The sequence below is a fragment of the Pinus tabuliformis genome, chromosome 5_1 (genome assembly GCF_031772625.1).
Source record: "Pinus tabuliformis cultivar Carrire ecotype Pingquan chromosome 5_1, CPIR1, whole genome shotgun sequence".
Taxonomy (NCBI): domain Eukaryota; kingdom Viridiplantae; phylum Streptophyta; class Pinopsida; order Pinales; family Pinaceae; genus Pinus; species Pinus tabuliformis.
The window spans coordinates 617,290,956-617,308,982 of NC_142305.1; the positions used below are offsets into that span (position 1 = coordinate 617,290,956).

Here is an 18,027-nt window from a genome sequence, read left to right on the forward strand (position 1 = left end):
TCAACTTACTCTCATGCCTATTATCAACAATTTTCCCACATACATTTTTAGCAATGTCCAAAAATAGGCTGGACTTCATATGATTTTGATGATGATGTACTGTTAAACATCCTATGCTATGAACATCCATATGATTCTGACGACAATGTATTGTTAAACATCCTATGCAATGAACGTATTTCTCAATAATATCCAATGCAACTATCATCTTACCATATGCATTATGAGCCCCTTGATTTTGATAATGGTTATCAGGTGGGACAAAGCTTTCTTCTTCTACACCAACACAACAAAGCAAATGACACATTGTGTATTGGTTGACTACTCACATGCTCATCTTATGAAAATATTATCAGACTATATGATCAAGAAAAACCTGAAAATGCACCTATCTTAGAAAAAAAAAACAAGAGTAAGAAGGAATCTTCTTTAACACGAGTCCTGACCATTCAAATTTCCAAATTCAACATACACAAGCAACTAGTTTTGTCATCTCAAAACTAACAAGACTTCTATCATAACCCTTATATAATTATTAATTGTGAGTTCCTTGATGATTACATATTATCTATGAATTGTGGTTGTTCTTGTGGGCATCCATATAAGTGAATGGATGACCTTCAGTTCTCTAGAGACAAATGTTCTATTAGACCACGAAATAAAAATGTCTTCATATGACTGAGAAAACTATTTTACATTATTCACTTTTTCCTAGGTTTAATGATTCATATGTTGTCAAACCAATATAGCTTCCATTTGAATATGATTTCAAAGTGGTTTTCCAAAATAACCATGATTAATGCATCTCATGTAGAGTCATGTCAATTATGCCACCTGATGTTACATGGGCATGAAAATCGTGACCAATATTTTACATTCCAAAAACCACAGACATGCTCTTGGGGTCTTTTTCAATTTCTTTCCTGACCATTATGGTAGGTTATTGAGAAAAAAATATTTTAATGTAATTTTTTTATCACCCATGCTCGATTGACTACATACTCTCTTGGGTATGCCAGTGTCATACATGTTTATCATCTTGAAATAGATACGACTTCCAAGAACCAGGGGCATTCTCCTGGGGTCTTTGCCTATTTTCTTGTTGGCCATTATTACAAATTATTTAGAAAATGAACCTTAATGTGAACATTGTATCACCTATGCTCGATTGATTACATGATATCTTAGGTATTCTAGTGTCACACATTTCTCATCTCAAACAAATACATCTTAGTTCTAATGCTTTCATAGATTCACACATGGTACTTAGAGTATAAATTATCTACCATTGATGAGTAGGTCTAAAGCATGAGATTTTTCAAACCTATATTTCCTTATATAAAGAGAAAGTTACAAAATAAAATTAAATAAATTCAGTCAACTCATTTCTAGCCAACAAGAGAGTTACAATTTTTGAAGATCTGGCTAGGATAATAGAAGGGGATGATAATGAGGAAAGTTATTTGACCTCCGAAGTTGGTTTTGAACTAGCAAATTTTTGGGCTCAAATGTAACCCAGATATATCAGGAACCTGCATTCTGACTGTGTCTTTAGAGGTCTACCTTGGCTACTTAAGATTTTTTATCATTGTAGTATAGGTAGCCAGAGGCACTCACCAAATTACCCCACATGAAAGGATTCTATAGCTGAGAGAAGAAAAACAACATGGTCTCTACAACACATGATAACAAATTATAAGAGCAAGGATTGAAAAAGCATGAGAGTTTCAAAGAAACCCCGTAAGATACAAGAACCTAGGAAAAACTACAAATTGAAATAGAGAAATTCTACTGTCCAAATTCGAAACTAAATGCAGGTGGGCATCTCTATGGTTGACTACTTAGGAGACGATTTTCTCTTTTCTATTTGTATTTTAAGCTCGAGGCTCAAATATAAGTGGGTGCATATTAGGCATCATCCATGTTGAGTGCTTATGACTTTTGGACCAATGACAACCATAGAGAAATAAAATTGGGTATTGAACTAGTGATGCGGACTACCCATTAATCATTTTAGGCATCGAGTCTGCAATTACAAAACATTCAAGAAGAAATACTTTTTGTATAACTCTGGCATCTGAAATCTGCTTTTTGATTTATAGATTCTCTTCTCTTCCCATACTCTACATTCTAAAAGGTCTGGAACTGTTGCACAGATGTAACTCTGATGCTCATAATACCGAAGATCGTATTAAGTACTTAAAATACAATATTGCTTCAATTCAGAAAATGACCATGCCATGCAACAAAAAATATCAATATTTCCATATCACAGATTTGTATCTTGGGATGTTAATTATTGAAAAAAATACAAAAGCTAGCAGGTCCACAATTCCCAAGATATAGTTCTATGACATGGAAATCTTTACATTTAGTTTTTAATATCCTTTAAGAACTAGCAGGTCTACAGTAAATCTCCTCTTTGAATCAGACTAAAAAATGAATTTAATGAGAGATTGATTAGAATGTTGGGTTTTGTGGCTTAAAATCACGATCTGTTTCTTAATGTCGGGTTCTTTCACTTAGACTCGTGGATTTGTGGCTTGAAATTGGAATTTTGTGGATTAATCGCATGGAGCTGGAGCTTGAACTTAGAATTATGTGGCTTGAAGGCTCGGTTTTTTTAGTTTGAAACACATATCTGTGGTTGGATGAGAACCCATGAGGCTATCCACAATCATTTTGTAGAGAAAACGATCTTGAGTAGGCTAGTGAGGATGACCTTCTGTGGTTCAGTTCTTGTCCTGCAGTTTGAACCATACAATAGAAGATTCGAAGTTTGATAGAAGGAGAAGATAAAGTGGTGGCTCAGGTCCAGCATCAGGAAGGAGGTCGAGACTGTAGTAGGCTCAGAACTGATACCATAAATAGAATAAGGTGTAGAAACTTATAATGAACATAAATCACTTAAAGTCTATGATATCTAGTTAGGACAGTTGATTTTTTGGAATTCAGACCTGTAGCTATTCATGGGTTCGTAGTTTTTATTTGTTGTGGAACTATAGTTGTTGAATTGGATTATGTGCTAATAACACTACATTGCTGGGTTTGTATGTTTTTGAACAATATATTATTCTCTCAAGATTATTGTATTGTTGTTTTTGCAAAGGAGTTGAACTTCTAAATGACACATTATTTTATGTATCATTGAAAGAGGAAAAGACACATTACGATTGTATTAAATTTAGCTACTATACTAGAGAAAGAAAGTTAATTGCTACAGAAAACCCTAGGGCAGAATTACCTTAGCACATTATACATTTAACCTAATGATTAGATTGTTTTTTGCAAATAATAAAGATAATCACTTTAAGCATTTCAGATAGATATTTAATAGATGTCGACAGTTTGATATTTCATCGAAGATAAGGAAAATAATCTTTGGGTCATGGAAATAAAGCTTCTCGTATGTATCCCTCCAAGGATGGTATGTGCATTGATACAAAGTGAGAAAGGGCGGTTAAGGAGTTCTAGTCACCCATGAACAAAACTAGAGTTTGATCATTCTTTCAAAAAATCAATTTTGTGAAGAGATTCATACGTGACTTCACTAGTAGTGCGCAACCGATTGATGCACTTTTGAAGGAGGGAAAATAATTTGAATGAATGGAAGAATCTGTTTAATATTTTCGAAGCATTCAGAAAGCTACTTCATCTCCCCCTATTTTAAGTAATCCAACTTTGAATGGAGACTTTCGAATTTACACTTTCAATTCTCGTGACACTCTAGATGCCATTTTCATGAAGAAATATGTGGGGCACAAATTTTCCTATATCATTTACGAGAGACGCATTGAAGAATTATGAGTTGAAGTATATTTTTACTATTTAATCTTCCAAAAATGCAGAGAAATTTAAAGACTTAGAAAAAATAAAATACCTTTATGTTTCAACAGATCTGCTGTTCCAATCAGTGTTAAGTCATCCATTTCATGGATATTTTTCCAATCTGTTCTTAGAGAACTCTTCCTCTAGTAATCCTTTCCTTCTCAACCGTAGGAAGGTGACTTCTTTGCATCTCCGCAACCGTTCTAACTCATTTAGTTGTGCCTCGCTTGCTCCGGCTTAAGAGAGTGTAGTGAGTAGAGATGTAACAACGAGTTGGATTTAAGAGAGTCAAAGAGATGGAAGCATGCATGAAAACTCTTGCTACTTGCTTGAACCTAAAGCTTACGGTCCACCCAGTCCTAATACACCTCTAGAATAGGTATACACCACAGTACAAATAATTGATTAGGATCGTTGTTATTGATCAGTGCGTAGGTGGAGGGAGTAGCTTGGGTTCATCGGCTTTGGGTTCTTTGAGTGGAACTTAATCTTGAACTCCAAGATGTCTCGGTATGCCGGAAGACTGGTAATAAACTTCACTTATGTGGCATGGGAGAAGCTATCCATTAAGGGGAAGGTAATTATTATTTGTCCGCATTGGGCAAGGTGTGAAAGCCGCTTGACACCATGAAAAAAGGAAAGGATGTGCACAAGAAGTTAAGGCAAGCAAGCGAGCCATAAAGGGAGGGGAGGATGAGGCCTCAATTTTCTATGCTTTCAAGAAGGGTGATATTGTTACTGGGCTAGGATGTTATCATTGGGAAGGATGCAGACCTCACATTTCACAGAGAGACATGTCTTTCTTCCACAATAATTTATATATTTCATTATGCAATCGAATAATTGAGCCTGGCCAAAATATTTCCCATTCCTTTGACAATTGGTGTAGAAGAACAAGCTCGCATGAGACAACAATTGTGTGGACATGATCTATATGAATCGAGGTATTAGTGTAGTAACTCTCATACTAACTTAGAAAATCAGTTTTATGCTCAGAAATTAAGCTCCAATTTGTTGTAATGTCCCTGAGCTTTCTGTAGTTAAAAGAAGCAATGGATGTAAAGAGAGAAAAATGTCTCGAAAGTTTTTTTGTCGTAGTGCTAGGCCATAACTCATTATCATTTTTTCCATTTGATAAAAATATGGAATCTTCGTTCGCAGCATGCTTTACCTCTACTAAGAAAACTCCTTGGCTAGGGCATTGTGGAAATTTCTATATGCGTAAAATCTGCCTCCATGCTTGGTCTGAATAGCCTCGCTTCTTAATATATTTGGGTCCGCTGTTATATTTCTTCTTCTCCTATTAGAACTATATGGGTAACATGTGGTTTCTGAGTAATGTTGTGCAGAGCGAACAACTCTGCTCCTTTTTTGACACCACAATATTCCTCCTCTTTGTTTTGTTTTCCACACTATATTTTCTCTAACGTTGGACTTCAAAGTAAACCCAAAACCAGAAACACATTCTCAAACAAATTTCTCAATATTTTTGAGGTGACCTTCAAATTCTTGGTGATACCTAGCATATTGTGTCCACTATAGCACCTGAGGCAAAGTCAGTCCTCCTCCAACCTATCCCAAAAGAGTTAAACATAAAAAGGGGTTTTTATAAACCCATCTTGCAGGCTTAAATCTCTGTTAAGTGTGCTAAAATTTCGTTAATTTTTTAAGAAAAACACTAAATTTTTTTATTTGTTTTGGGTTGGGTTTAGTTAAAAATCGCTGAGCCAGAATTTAATTTTCATTTTTATTTTATTTTAGAATATTTAGATTTTCAATAATTAATATATTTTTTATATTATAAAATTAAAAATATTTATTTTTTATTTGTTTTGGGTTGGGTTTAGTTAAAAGTTGTTTGGCCAGAATTTAATTTTCATTTCATTTTTTTTTAAGAATATTTCGATTTTCAATAATTAATCCAATTTTTATTTTAGAATATTTAGATTTTCAATAATTAATATATTTTTTATATTATAAAATTAAAAATATTTATTTTTTATTTGTTTTCGGTTGGGTTTAGTTAAAAGTTGTTTGGCAAGTATTTAATTTTCATTTTTTTTAAGAATATTTCAATTTTCAATAATTAATCCAATTTTTATTTTTATTTTAGAATATTTAGATTTTCAATAATTAATACATTTTAGAATATTTAAATTTTCAATAATTAATATATTTTTTATGTTATAAAATTAAAAATATTTATTTTTTATTTGTTTTGGGTTGGGTTTAGTTAAAAGTTGTTTGGCAAGAATTTAATTTTCATTTTTTTTTAGAATATTTGGATTTTCAATAATTAATCCATTTTTTATATTATAAAATGGAAAATATTTAATTAATCAAAAATCAGTTTAGTTTATGTTTTCAAATTAAAAGTATTTTTAATATTTATCAAGAAAATCAAAGTGGCCCTTGGATGGAGTATATTGCCAATATTGTTTAATGTTCATGCATTTGAAGGATATTGCTTATTGTGTTTAGTGTTCAAGTTAACGTAATAGAATGAAGAATGATTAACCTCCTAGGAGCACAAAAGACCATGATTATGTGACATTAATGATGAGCAATGTTATTAGAATATTCCAAAAGAGATCAAATAACATGCAAACAAATCAAAAGGTTAGGCCTCCTTACTCAACTACAATGTTGTGATCCTCCTATAAAATATAACAAAGGTATTCACATCTCCGCACATACATATAGCAAAAGGAAATGCGAAAAATGAGGGAAAATATAAATCTAACTAGGATATAAACTAGAAATTGCACCATGAGGTGCAAAGGAACGCTGATAGGAGGAGTGGGGAATGTGGAAGGAAATAATCTATCATGTTATGTCTTTCCTTTGTTCTTGTTCACTTACCCCTTGTGACTTGCTCTTACTTGTTTGTTTCTTGTGATTTTCTCATCTTCTTCAACTCATCATGTGGCATATTTATAGGTGCACTCCCTCTTTTTGATTATTGGTAATGGCTCTTTGTTCAAAATGAGATCAACCCATTTCATCATGCCTCTTAATGAGGAAACCCCAAATTTTGTGTGGTATTCCCTATCCAACATCTTGCAAATGTGTCCACTTTCTCAATCTCTTGTGATATCTATTGAGCCAACTTTCCATTGTGTGCTCTTACCTTTCTAGTGTACCCATGACATGTTGTGTTCATTCCTTTTCCATGCACTCTGGCCCACAAAACCAATCCAAACCCTTCGGAAATGCATCAATTCCATGCAGCCTATGAGTTGCACACAACTATGATATGATGGGCTTGTTGAATTCACTATGCATGCCACCCACAAATTTCGACTCATCCATGTGTACCATGTGCCCATCTATATTCTCATATAGTAACCAACACACCCACTTAACTAACAAAGTGAGCCAAATCCTCCTCATGACTCATCCATTCGTGCATAGAAAAGTCCCCTTTCTCACTTACACAAGCAAGATGATATTGCCTTTTCTGTTTTCTATATTTCATCAAAGTAACACCAGATTGTCTAATTTCTTCAATTAAAAATGGTCCTAGCGATGAAATTTCAAACTTTCAAGGATTTCCCTTTATTTTGTTGTCATATAGAAGCACCAAATGACCGTTCTTTATATCTTTCTTTTTAATATGCTAATTGTGTAATTCCTTTTACTATCATAAGTTGATTTCTTGTTGATGAAATGTGCTACTTCCTTCAATTGGTTTATCTAGTGACCTCGTTGTTTCTTACCTATGGCGATATTGTATCTATGGAAAAAATATACCTTTACAACAATAGTATAAAAGTGCAAGGAGACTAATATTGTTTCATGGCCATACACTAGCTTGAAAGGAGTATGACGAGTTTCTCTTTTGTATGCTATTCTATACACATGTACTATTTCTTTCATTTATCATCCTAGTTATCCCAGTCGATTACACATATCTTCATTAATTGTTTATGCAATGATTTGTTGAATGACTCAACCACTTCATTAGTTTGTGGATAATAAGCTTAAAAAAATTATGATCAATCAAATACTTTCTCCACAATACTTTGATCCTTTCGATAACAAAATGTGTTCCTTGATCACTAATAATGGTCAAGAGACAACCAAATCTTGTGACTATGATTTCATAAATAAATTTCTTAGAACTTTTTGTTTGGTATACAACTTTGCTATTTTAGCTTTTGCTCATTTACTGAGTTATTCGACAATAATGATTATGTATTTTTCTTTTCTCCCTTTTTCTCATTGTGGGAATTGTTCGACAAAATTGATTTCCAATATTTCAAAAGGCTTTATCAAATTTTAAGGCATTTAAACTTCCCATAACATTCAACCCATTCACTAGAAAGTGTGGCATTTACCTACATAGTTTTGTTAGTCAGAGTGTAATTTTGGCTACCAAACACCATCCTCAAGAGAATATCCTCGGCCATTCTATTCACTAGATAGTGTCGTCTTGTCGACCATCTATGTGCTTCATCTATTATCCATTTCCTTTGACGTTCAGGAACATATAAATGAAGGACATCATCTAGCACCAACTTATATAGATACCCATTCATTAATGTGAATGGTGCAAATTTCATTGCTGAGGCCTTATTTTTCTTTTATCTTTTATGGAATTTATTTAGATTCCTTCCCATCCTCTAATAATTACACAATTTCCCATTTGCATCTTGAGCAAAAATTGAGAGAATGTCAGCGCAACACACCAGGACTCCTGGACATATCTTCTCTAATTCATATTTGGCATCGTCTGTAACATCAAATCCACGAAGGGAGAGATTGGGAATTGCATATTTTTCTGCCATATTATTTTTCATAGAGTTTAATAGAACTGATCCATCGCAACCCTGCAGTAACACACAATGTTGAATTCAGTAAATTGCTAATACTAATAACCAACAAACTTTTGTTTGGGATTACTTTGCCTTTCCAGACTCATTCCCATAATCATCCATTAGCTTATCCACATCATTCCAGAAAAGAGTCTCAACCAAAACTCCATCTTTAGTAAACCACTTAGTAACATTGTTGGTAAACTCAATAGGTGAATTGGCCGCAATAGATTTGGGGTCAGTACTAGATATACATAATGTGTACAAGTCAGAAAAAAGTGCAAGCATTGAAGAAACTGCCAAACCTGTGCTACTAAATGATCTAAGGGAGGATCTGTGAAGAGAATAGTGTTCTTCTCCTTTGTATAAATTATAAAGTTACTGCAACAATCCATTGAAGATAACATACAATATAATGCAACGAATAAGAAAAAGAATATTTTCTGGGAACTTCTTCTGATAAAATTGAGCCACCAGGGCAATGTCGATGATGATGACACCTATCACCATTTTGAAATTACTCAATGCCACATTCTCCACATGCCCTTGACTGAATACAACCTCGGAGGTCATTTCATCAAGGAGATGCTTGATGGGATTTGTATTATTGAGATTAGCCTTCTTCGGGGGCAAAGGGGTCATGAATTTGTCTATTGCAAAACCTTTGGTTTCCATTGTTCTTCCACTACTGAGTTTTTCCTACTTGCTCGATATCGTCAAATCAGTGTGATGAATACGTTTTGTGTTTACAACTTGACAATGACTATAACCATGACTATAAGATCATGTTTCTGTGTTAAAATATGTATGACCATATTTAGTGGAGCTAATAGAGAAGGCATCGATGTTGTTGAGCCTGGAGGAGGAAGTAGGTCACCACAATGTGACCTTTCTTTCACCCTATTATTCTTGCTTCAAAGGACCAACAAAGTAGGAGAGCTTCAAAATAGTTTCTTCGAAGGACCAACGAACGATCAGTGAAGCAGGAGAACTTTAGGAGGTTTTCTCTGGAGGTCGGGTAACTTGAATCTTTTACAGAGATTGAAAACACCAATGTCATGCCCTGATAGATCATGGGTAAGGGTCTTTTATGTGAAGAAATTCATGAACGATTGAATATAGAAAGGCGATTGATTTCAACATTCTTTGTGCAAAGAAGAACCTTTCGCTACTTTAGTGCCCACCTAGAAGCAACACACATGACTGGGATGTTCTGTGTTATACAAAACTCGATCACAAAGCGAATTGCTGGTTGAATGGGATGCAGATTTTCAATTCCACCCGTTAATTTTTTATTGGTCCACCTGTCAGTTTTTAGTTGGCCAGAAGGACGAAAATGAAGGTCTCTGATTGGCTGGGTGAACACTATCTTCTCACCCCAACCACGTAGAGAAAATGCCTATCGACATAAATAAGTCTTTGGTAATTGGTAGAAGGATATCAATCTCACACCTCACAGATATAATTGAAGCATTCCTTTGAGGTGATAATTTAAGGAGAGGATCAAACAAGGTGTCATGAAAGTATGATTCTCAACACTCAAATAAGCATGTGAGTGGAACATGCCACAGTAGGCTTGAATATAATCCTTTAATTTCTTACAGGGTTTGGCGATAGAATGAAACTCATTGTTATAGGTTGGGCATCTATGAAAACCATCATAGAGTGTCTGAATATGATAGAATACCAAATTTTTGTGTCATGTGGGAACTACATCAATGACATGGAGGATTGGCTGATAAGGTCCCTGTTCTGTATCCATTCATCAACAAAAGCTACTTCCTTGATGGGATAGAAGTGAAAATTGATAGTTGCAAAGGAGTAGAGGTCAACTATCCTACCATGGAAAAACAATATTATGCAGTATACAAGGCGATGAAGCATTTCAGACCCTACTTGTTGAAAAACCATTGTATTATCTTTAATGTTCTACACCCAATAGTTAGATCACTTCTTGTTTAACAAGAGATGGGTGAGAGAAGGGAAACCTAGATGACCGAATTAAATGAATATGATCTTGACATCAAACCACTTCACACCATGTAGGGTCATGGTCTTTATAAGTTAGAAGCAGAAGTGGTCAATGAAGAAGAGCAAGATGAAGAGCTCACGGGATGGAAGCAAGAAATAGAAATTTACAATGTTGATCGAGCCTCATCCACTTCAGATGGAAACTCTTGGTATGCAAATGCACACCGGTACCTTGAGAATGGCACCGTGCCCTCTAATTTTTCTATGCGGCAAAAGAGGGTACTTCGACTCAAATCATTACCATACCAGCTGGTGCATGGGGTGCTATACCGAAAGCATCATAATGGGATATTTCTTAGGTGTTTGGAGGCACAAGATTCAGATAAAGTTTTACGTGATCTCCCTAATGGACCAACCGTGGGACACTTCACAGGTAACACTACAGCACACAAGGTCATGCGGGAGAGTTTCTACTTGCCTAAATTATTCAATGATGCTCATGCCTACACACGCAATTGTCTGGTCTGTCAAAGGTGTGCTGACACAAATTGGAAGTCAGTAGCCCCACTACAACATGTTACAGTGGAAGAAACATTCCAACAGGGGGCTTGGATATCATAGGGAAAATTTTCCCTCATTCACCAAAGCAACACTGTTATTTTTTATTGCTACAAATTATTTTATGCAGTGGACAGAGTCAGTTCCACTAAAACAAGTGAATGATCAGGAGGTCATTAAATTTCTATAGAAGAATATCATTTCTAGATTTGGCATTCCTACATCACTTGTTTTTGAAAATGCAACGTACTTTTCTTCGTTATCTCTTTATGATTTTACATTCCAAAATGACTTTTTATTGAAGAATTCTTCTAACTATTATCCATAGGGGAATGGTCTTGCCGAATCCACAAATAAGAACCTCATTTGCATCATCAAAAATACCATTTTCTCTAAGCCACAAAACTGCCACTCTACTTTGGTGAATGCTTTATGGGCTGATTGAGTCACACATAAACCTTCCCTTTATACTTCCCCTTAATTCCTGGTGTATAGAAAGGAAGCCATTCTCCCATCGAATATCTACTTTCCTACTCTCCAGTTGTCCCAAGAATCCCATGGCAAGCTATGTCTCTTAGTTCAGCCTAGGATGGACACTTTACACAAGTTACAGGAAGAAAGGCTAAAAGAAAAAATTTCACTCCATTAGAACCGTATCAAGACATGGTTCGACAAAAATTATGTAGGGAAGACTAGATTCAGTGTGGGTGACTTAGTCCTGAAGTGGGACAAAGCCCGCGAGGACAAAATTATAGCCTTTGAATCCCTTATCACTTGTAAGTTCAGATTCTTTAAGTGACACAATTAAAATGACTAACATAAATGACTAATTTGTATTCTTGTAGTACTTTTTAAATAGTTGTATTTTGTTCCTAAGCTAAATTAATCATTCAAGTTAGTCATTTTTAGTTGCATTACTTATTATCTAGTTCTATATTTCAACCCGAGACTAAATTAGTTGTTTTTAGTTGGGTCACTTAAAATTACTCATTTTTGGTAGTATTTCAATTGTAAAAGTTGTGTTGACTAACATTTTTAGTCACTTGGTCACTAATTTCATCATTTTCTAATAGTGAAGATATCGACAGTATGATCAAGAGTTATTCACCGTGACATAGAATTCCTAGTCAATGGATTTCAAGATCTAGTTACTCGCTCTTATAGATAGAGAAACTAAAAGGAAGAGACATTCTAGCGGAGGTTATAACGAAGGTTTTTCGTGTTATAAAATGGGAAAAAAAATTCAAAGAAAAATCCGCTAAAACATCTATTTGTGGGAACATATGTTTTCGGTGCGCTTTATGGAATAAGAATCCCCATGTGAACTACTTATAGAAACAAACTGGACTCCAAACATAATTAAAATCGCCTAGGCATTTAATTGAAAGAGCACCAAAACCTTAAATGTATACCACCCAGTGCCTACAACAAAACAATCCCTGGTGCATTCAACTCCAAGAGAACTGGACCTTGAAATGTATACCATGTCAGTGCTTATTTAAAAAAATCCGTTGTCATTCTTTCATGAAAGAAAAACTCCGAGGCATGCAAAAAATAATTGAAGTTTCGGTGCATTCTCTTAAAAACACAACACCAAAACATCTTGTTTACATAAACACACTGGTGCTCTTGATATATAGAGGGTCCAATGTTGTTAATTTTAATAGTGCATCGGGAGTGGACATAATATTTTATAGAACTGACGGGTGTTAGTTCTATGAAAGCACTGGTGTGTTAAGAGTTAAAATGCACCGGGTCATTAATTAAGAACAATTTAAGTGCTTGAAGACGTCAAAGCCACGGTGTTGTCATTTTCCAAAAAGGCACCGATTATGCTAAAAGATGATGTCACAATTTTTTTATTTAAAGTAAAGCATCGATGTTTTTGTATGAGATTTTCTCTTTTTTGGAGACATCGACCCATGACAATGTAATTATTGTAATTTTTAAAATTCGTTATTCATTGAGAAATGAACATATATCTTATAAAAATATTCATATAAATTAATATTTGATTAGTGCATTTTTATATGATGTTTGGATTAATTTGTTATATTATCATATTTTGCATCTCTTCATTATAATATTTAATCATCCATATATTTGATCAATGGTGTAACATTTCACAACGAAATTGGATAGCACAATAAAATAAATTAAAATGTTTTTTATTATATATCAATAAGAGGCTCTTTGTCATACAAAATGGGATTGTTATTGGTAACCCCTTGTCTTTCAATTAGGACACTATGTCCATGAAAATGTCTAATTTTCATAGACAAATATTTCAAAAAATACAACAGGTTGCATTGATATCCAAATAGATCATCATTCTTCGTTGGAACTATTGATAGTGTTCGAGCTACTTCCATAACTTTGGTTATTTGGAGGAATGGTTTGTTGATTGCATCGATTTCTTTCATCTTCTTTATCTTGTTCCATCTGCAAACGTAAAAATAAAGTGTAATGAGTGTATCTACATTGGTGGGAATAATGAAAATTGAAATAAATAATATACATCAATGTAAATTGAAAAGCAATGTACTATAGAAATAAGTGACTCATGAATTATAAACATTATTTCAAAACCAAATCTCATGCCCTATTTCAACGATTGTTCCATTGGTGTAGTTCCATACTTTGTTTCTTGCAAGTTTTATACTCCATAATAAGTCATATATTTAATAGAAAGGATTTTTTTGTTCTATTTATTATAAACTCAGAGAAGTAAAACAATAAAGATACTTACGAATTCAGCAATTAATTTTTGATATGCCAACATAAACTCACAACCATTATTTAACCCAATGTTAATCAATTCTTCTAATGGCTCTTCTTTTTATGTTAGCACCTATTTGAAGGCAATCAAGGATGGTTGCTATAAAACAGCTTAAAATATATAAAAATGAAACCTAGAGTTGTTATAAGGAAATAATAACAATTACTCACAAACTTTGAAATCAAACATTTTATTCCTTGTCGTCTTGTTTTATGTGCTAAATGAGTTCCATTTTTCTTTTCTTTTCTACAAGAAAATACTTGAAAATTAATATTTTTAATGCTAAGATATTTTTTTGTATGTACAAAGTCAATCATGATTACATACATTTGAAGAACGTTGTCGTTGAGATGGCTCCTCCTGTGATGGAATTATGTCCATTTCTTTGATCATCTCCTTATACACTTTTTTGAACATTCCTACAAGAATGTTTCATATATTAGTGCATTGATCATTTTGGATTTTCATAATCTTCTTGAAAAAAGTAATAAACTATTTTTATAATGATATATGAAAACTAAATATAACAAATTTTATGTTAAATTAATGTTTTGTAGTAATATCTACGTATAATTCTAGCAATCATTTTATACCATTAGGAATATTAAATTTTGAATGATTCTTTTTTATTGTTGTATGTCTTTTCTATTGCAAGTTTGACATGTCTCATTAACCATTTCTCTCGAAATGCTTCTTGTAGTTTAGACATAATTTTCTTCTTAGAATCATTGCATTGATTTTTGTATTGTAGGTGGAAAGTACTTCTATACGCTCATTCCACTAGATCCCTCATAGCTCTATAAAAAATTCCCCCCTTTCATTAATCTCCAACACCACTCTAGATGAGCTAAGGACCAATTCATCATTATTTACATGTTCCATAATTTTTCTTTTTTTAGAACGACATTGATATTTTCCTTCGATGTTGCTCCCTGTATAAAATTAAACATATATGAATTAATAGATTGTTTGAAACATGTTATCTAATATTCTTAAGTATATTATTAATGAAAATTAAAAAAAATCATATTGAATAGTATTTTTTCATTGACATGATTCATCATTCTGCAATTTTTCTATCAGGGTTTTACGCTATTCTGCACTTATGTTAGAGATAATCTTATCGACCTTATTGATTTTTTGGCTCTAAATGACACACACCAACTAATACATATTAGCTAAAATTTGATATAGTTCAAACATATTAATTTTGTAAATAATTTACAAAGAACTTGCCTTCTCTGATTTTTTTGATGTGTTGTCATTGTGTCGATCAATATTTTTGTTACTTGAGACCTTATATGACATTTTTTATCACTATACAACCTGTACCATTCAATAAATAAGCCATTATATATATATATATATTAGGAAACTTTGATTTGTAAGTCTAAATGCGTCACATTGATTTAACATTTCTATAAGGAACAAATGCGTCGATGCATTATATTACATTGGGAGCAACAATGAACAAACTCAATAAAATCTTAAGTGTGATAACATACTGGTGTGTTCAATTTATTTATTTATTTATTTTTTCTATGTAAGACTAATTTTATTAAAAAAGCAAAAATAATGTTACAATGAGGCCCTGCCTCTACCTTTGTTTCAAGAGTTCATCAAAACCATCGAAGCTGCCCCAGCTTGGGGAAACCAGCTTGACATTGCAAACATAACCAGCAAAAAGCCCTGAATAGACAGCAACTCCTCTAGACTCGACATCAGAACAACAAAAATATCTCTGGACTCAACATCTCTGGACTCGACCACATAACAACAAAATCATTGATCAGATAGTCTAACTGCAAAAACATTAACTGACTGGACCAACCCGTCATCAGCAGGAGGCATATCTGGCTCATGGGTGGCATCGAATGCCACGAGGCGTCAGTTGTCCCCTTCCTCATCAGGTGGCTCCTCGACCACGAGGCATGCATACTGGTCCCATACTATACCTTTCCCCTTCGCATCACCACCTGGCTGCTCCGCTGCATGATGGGTGCTGCTTGAGCTGCCAGCAAATCTCATCGTCAAGGCTGTGCCTACAGAGCTGCCGCCAGCCTGCTGTATGTCTCCTTCGTAAGCTTCTCCTCCCTGCATTTTGCTGTGACTGGAGCTTTGGCCAACCTCCTTCAATTTTTTCTTAGGACCCCGTCCCATATCCAGAATTTTCACCTCCTGTGAGAGCTCTGCAGGATTTCTTGCCTGCTCCCTGTTCAGCTCATCTTCTTCAGTGAAGACGATGGTCACATTGGCAGTTATGATGGGTCGATTCAGATGGCTTTGGAACTTGAATTGGGTGACATGGGGGACAGGGCCAGGACGCAATTGAGGAATTGTAAAGTGGAACCTGAAGTTGTTGGGTGAATCCATGGATGCCATTCCATGCCCCCGCCCGCTATGCTTATTGGGATGTCTAGGTGAAGACTTGGGAGGAGGCGGGTTATCCTGGTACTGAGGGGGAGAGGGTGGAGCCGAGCTTTGCGCTGCCTGAGGGTGAGTGCTGCCACCTCGAGTTCCTCCATGGCGACTTCTCATTCTGTGCCTGACCATGCCCGTGAGGTCGGAGAGCAAATTAGCAGGGTAAGCAGTCGGGAGGGGAGACTGGTTGTGAAAACAGGGCTTCTGAGCAGGATTTACAGGGCAGAGCTTAGAGTGGGAGAAGTGGTGTCCATTCCCAAGATCAATGCAACAGAGGTGCCAGCAACGTCTCCCTGTAGCTGTTCTGCTACAAGAGAATTCGGCCTGTGGCGGACAGCAGCTGAGGAGTGGTGGATGGTCTGAAGGCTCAGAGGACTCCATTCTAATTTCAATTATTTCCAACTCTCGGCCAGAAGGGCCATTTATTGCGACCTGCGCGCTAGCCAGGTTTCGTCTGCTATGAGCCTGGGTTAGCGCGCGATTCACTGGCTGGCAGGTCCTTGCGCTGGCAGTTCTAATGTTTTCCATTAATGATTTTGGGAAACACCCGCATTCAGGTTACTGGTGTGTTGAATTACTCAGGTAGCCCCATTGCATTATATTACAGAGCGTGCACCATGCAACATATAGTCATTTTTTAAAAAAGGGAGAGGGTTGACGGTGCGATTTGTAAAGCTAAACACAATGGAATGATTTAACAATGATATTAGGTACAAGTGTGTCAGTGCATTATATTACACTAGAAGAAACAATGAAAATAATGGATAGAATCGAAAGTGTTATAATATATCGGTGCATTGTGTTACACAGGTAGTCCCGATGCATTATTTTACATAGGGTGCACCATGAAACATAATAATTTCTTAAAAATTAGAGAGGGTTGACAGTGCGGTTTGTAGGCTCAACACACCACAATCATTTAACCATGTTATTAGGCACATGCACATCGGTGGATTATATTACACCGGGGGCAACGATGAACATACTAGACAAAATCAAAAGCGTTATAATTTACCGGTGCATTGTATTACTGATGTGGCACCGATGTGTTATGTTATAGATGGTGCACTGCATAAGATATAACCATTTTTAAAAGAAATGGAGAAGGCCTAAAAGGTTTCGATATCATTCAATAAGTGATTCCCCTACTTTATATGTCAAACACCCTATATATAGTAAGTACACAAACCCATTAAATATAGATTTCCTAAATTGAAAATCCATAATTGTGAAGTGGTAGAGAAATTTAAACCCTAATGTGAAATTTTGTAGGAAGAAGCAAGGGTTTAAGGAAAGTATAGTAATTTTTTATCATACATGGTTCTTTCTATCCATGGTTTTGAGTGAATCATCATACCTTTCAACTTTTGATCTTTCGGAGGATCCAAAAGATTTTGTAGCATTGATCTAATATTCTCTTGCAAATGATATCTCTTTCAATTAAAATCTAATAGAAATTGTAATTTTCTATAGTAGTAAAATAAACAATAAAATGTAAAACCTACTATGTAGGTATTTTAGTGAATCACAATACCTTTTAGCTTATGATATTCTGAATAGTTCTGTTGCTCCAAAGTATTCCGCTGCTACTACAAAGTGCTCTTGGTATATCCCTCTTGCAAATCACTTCCTTGAAATTTTGGGTAAAATAAT

The 18,027-nt window shown here is 34.8% G+C and overlaps 1 pseudogene; it reads right to left on the bottom strand.

The window, feature by feature from the left end:
* Positions 1-8,729: 8,729 nt before the first annotated feature.
* On the bottom strand, positions 8,730-9,320 carry LOC149166438 (signal peptidase complex subunit 2 pseudogene; annotated as a pseudogene).
* Between the last annotated feature and the right edge of the window lie 8,707 nt (positions 9,321-18,027).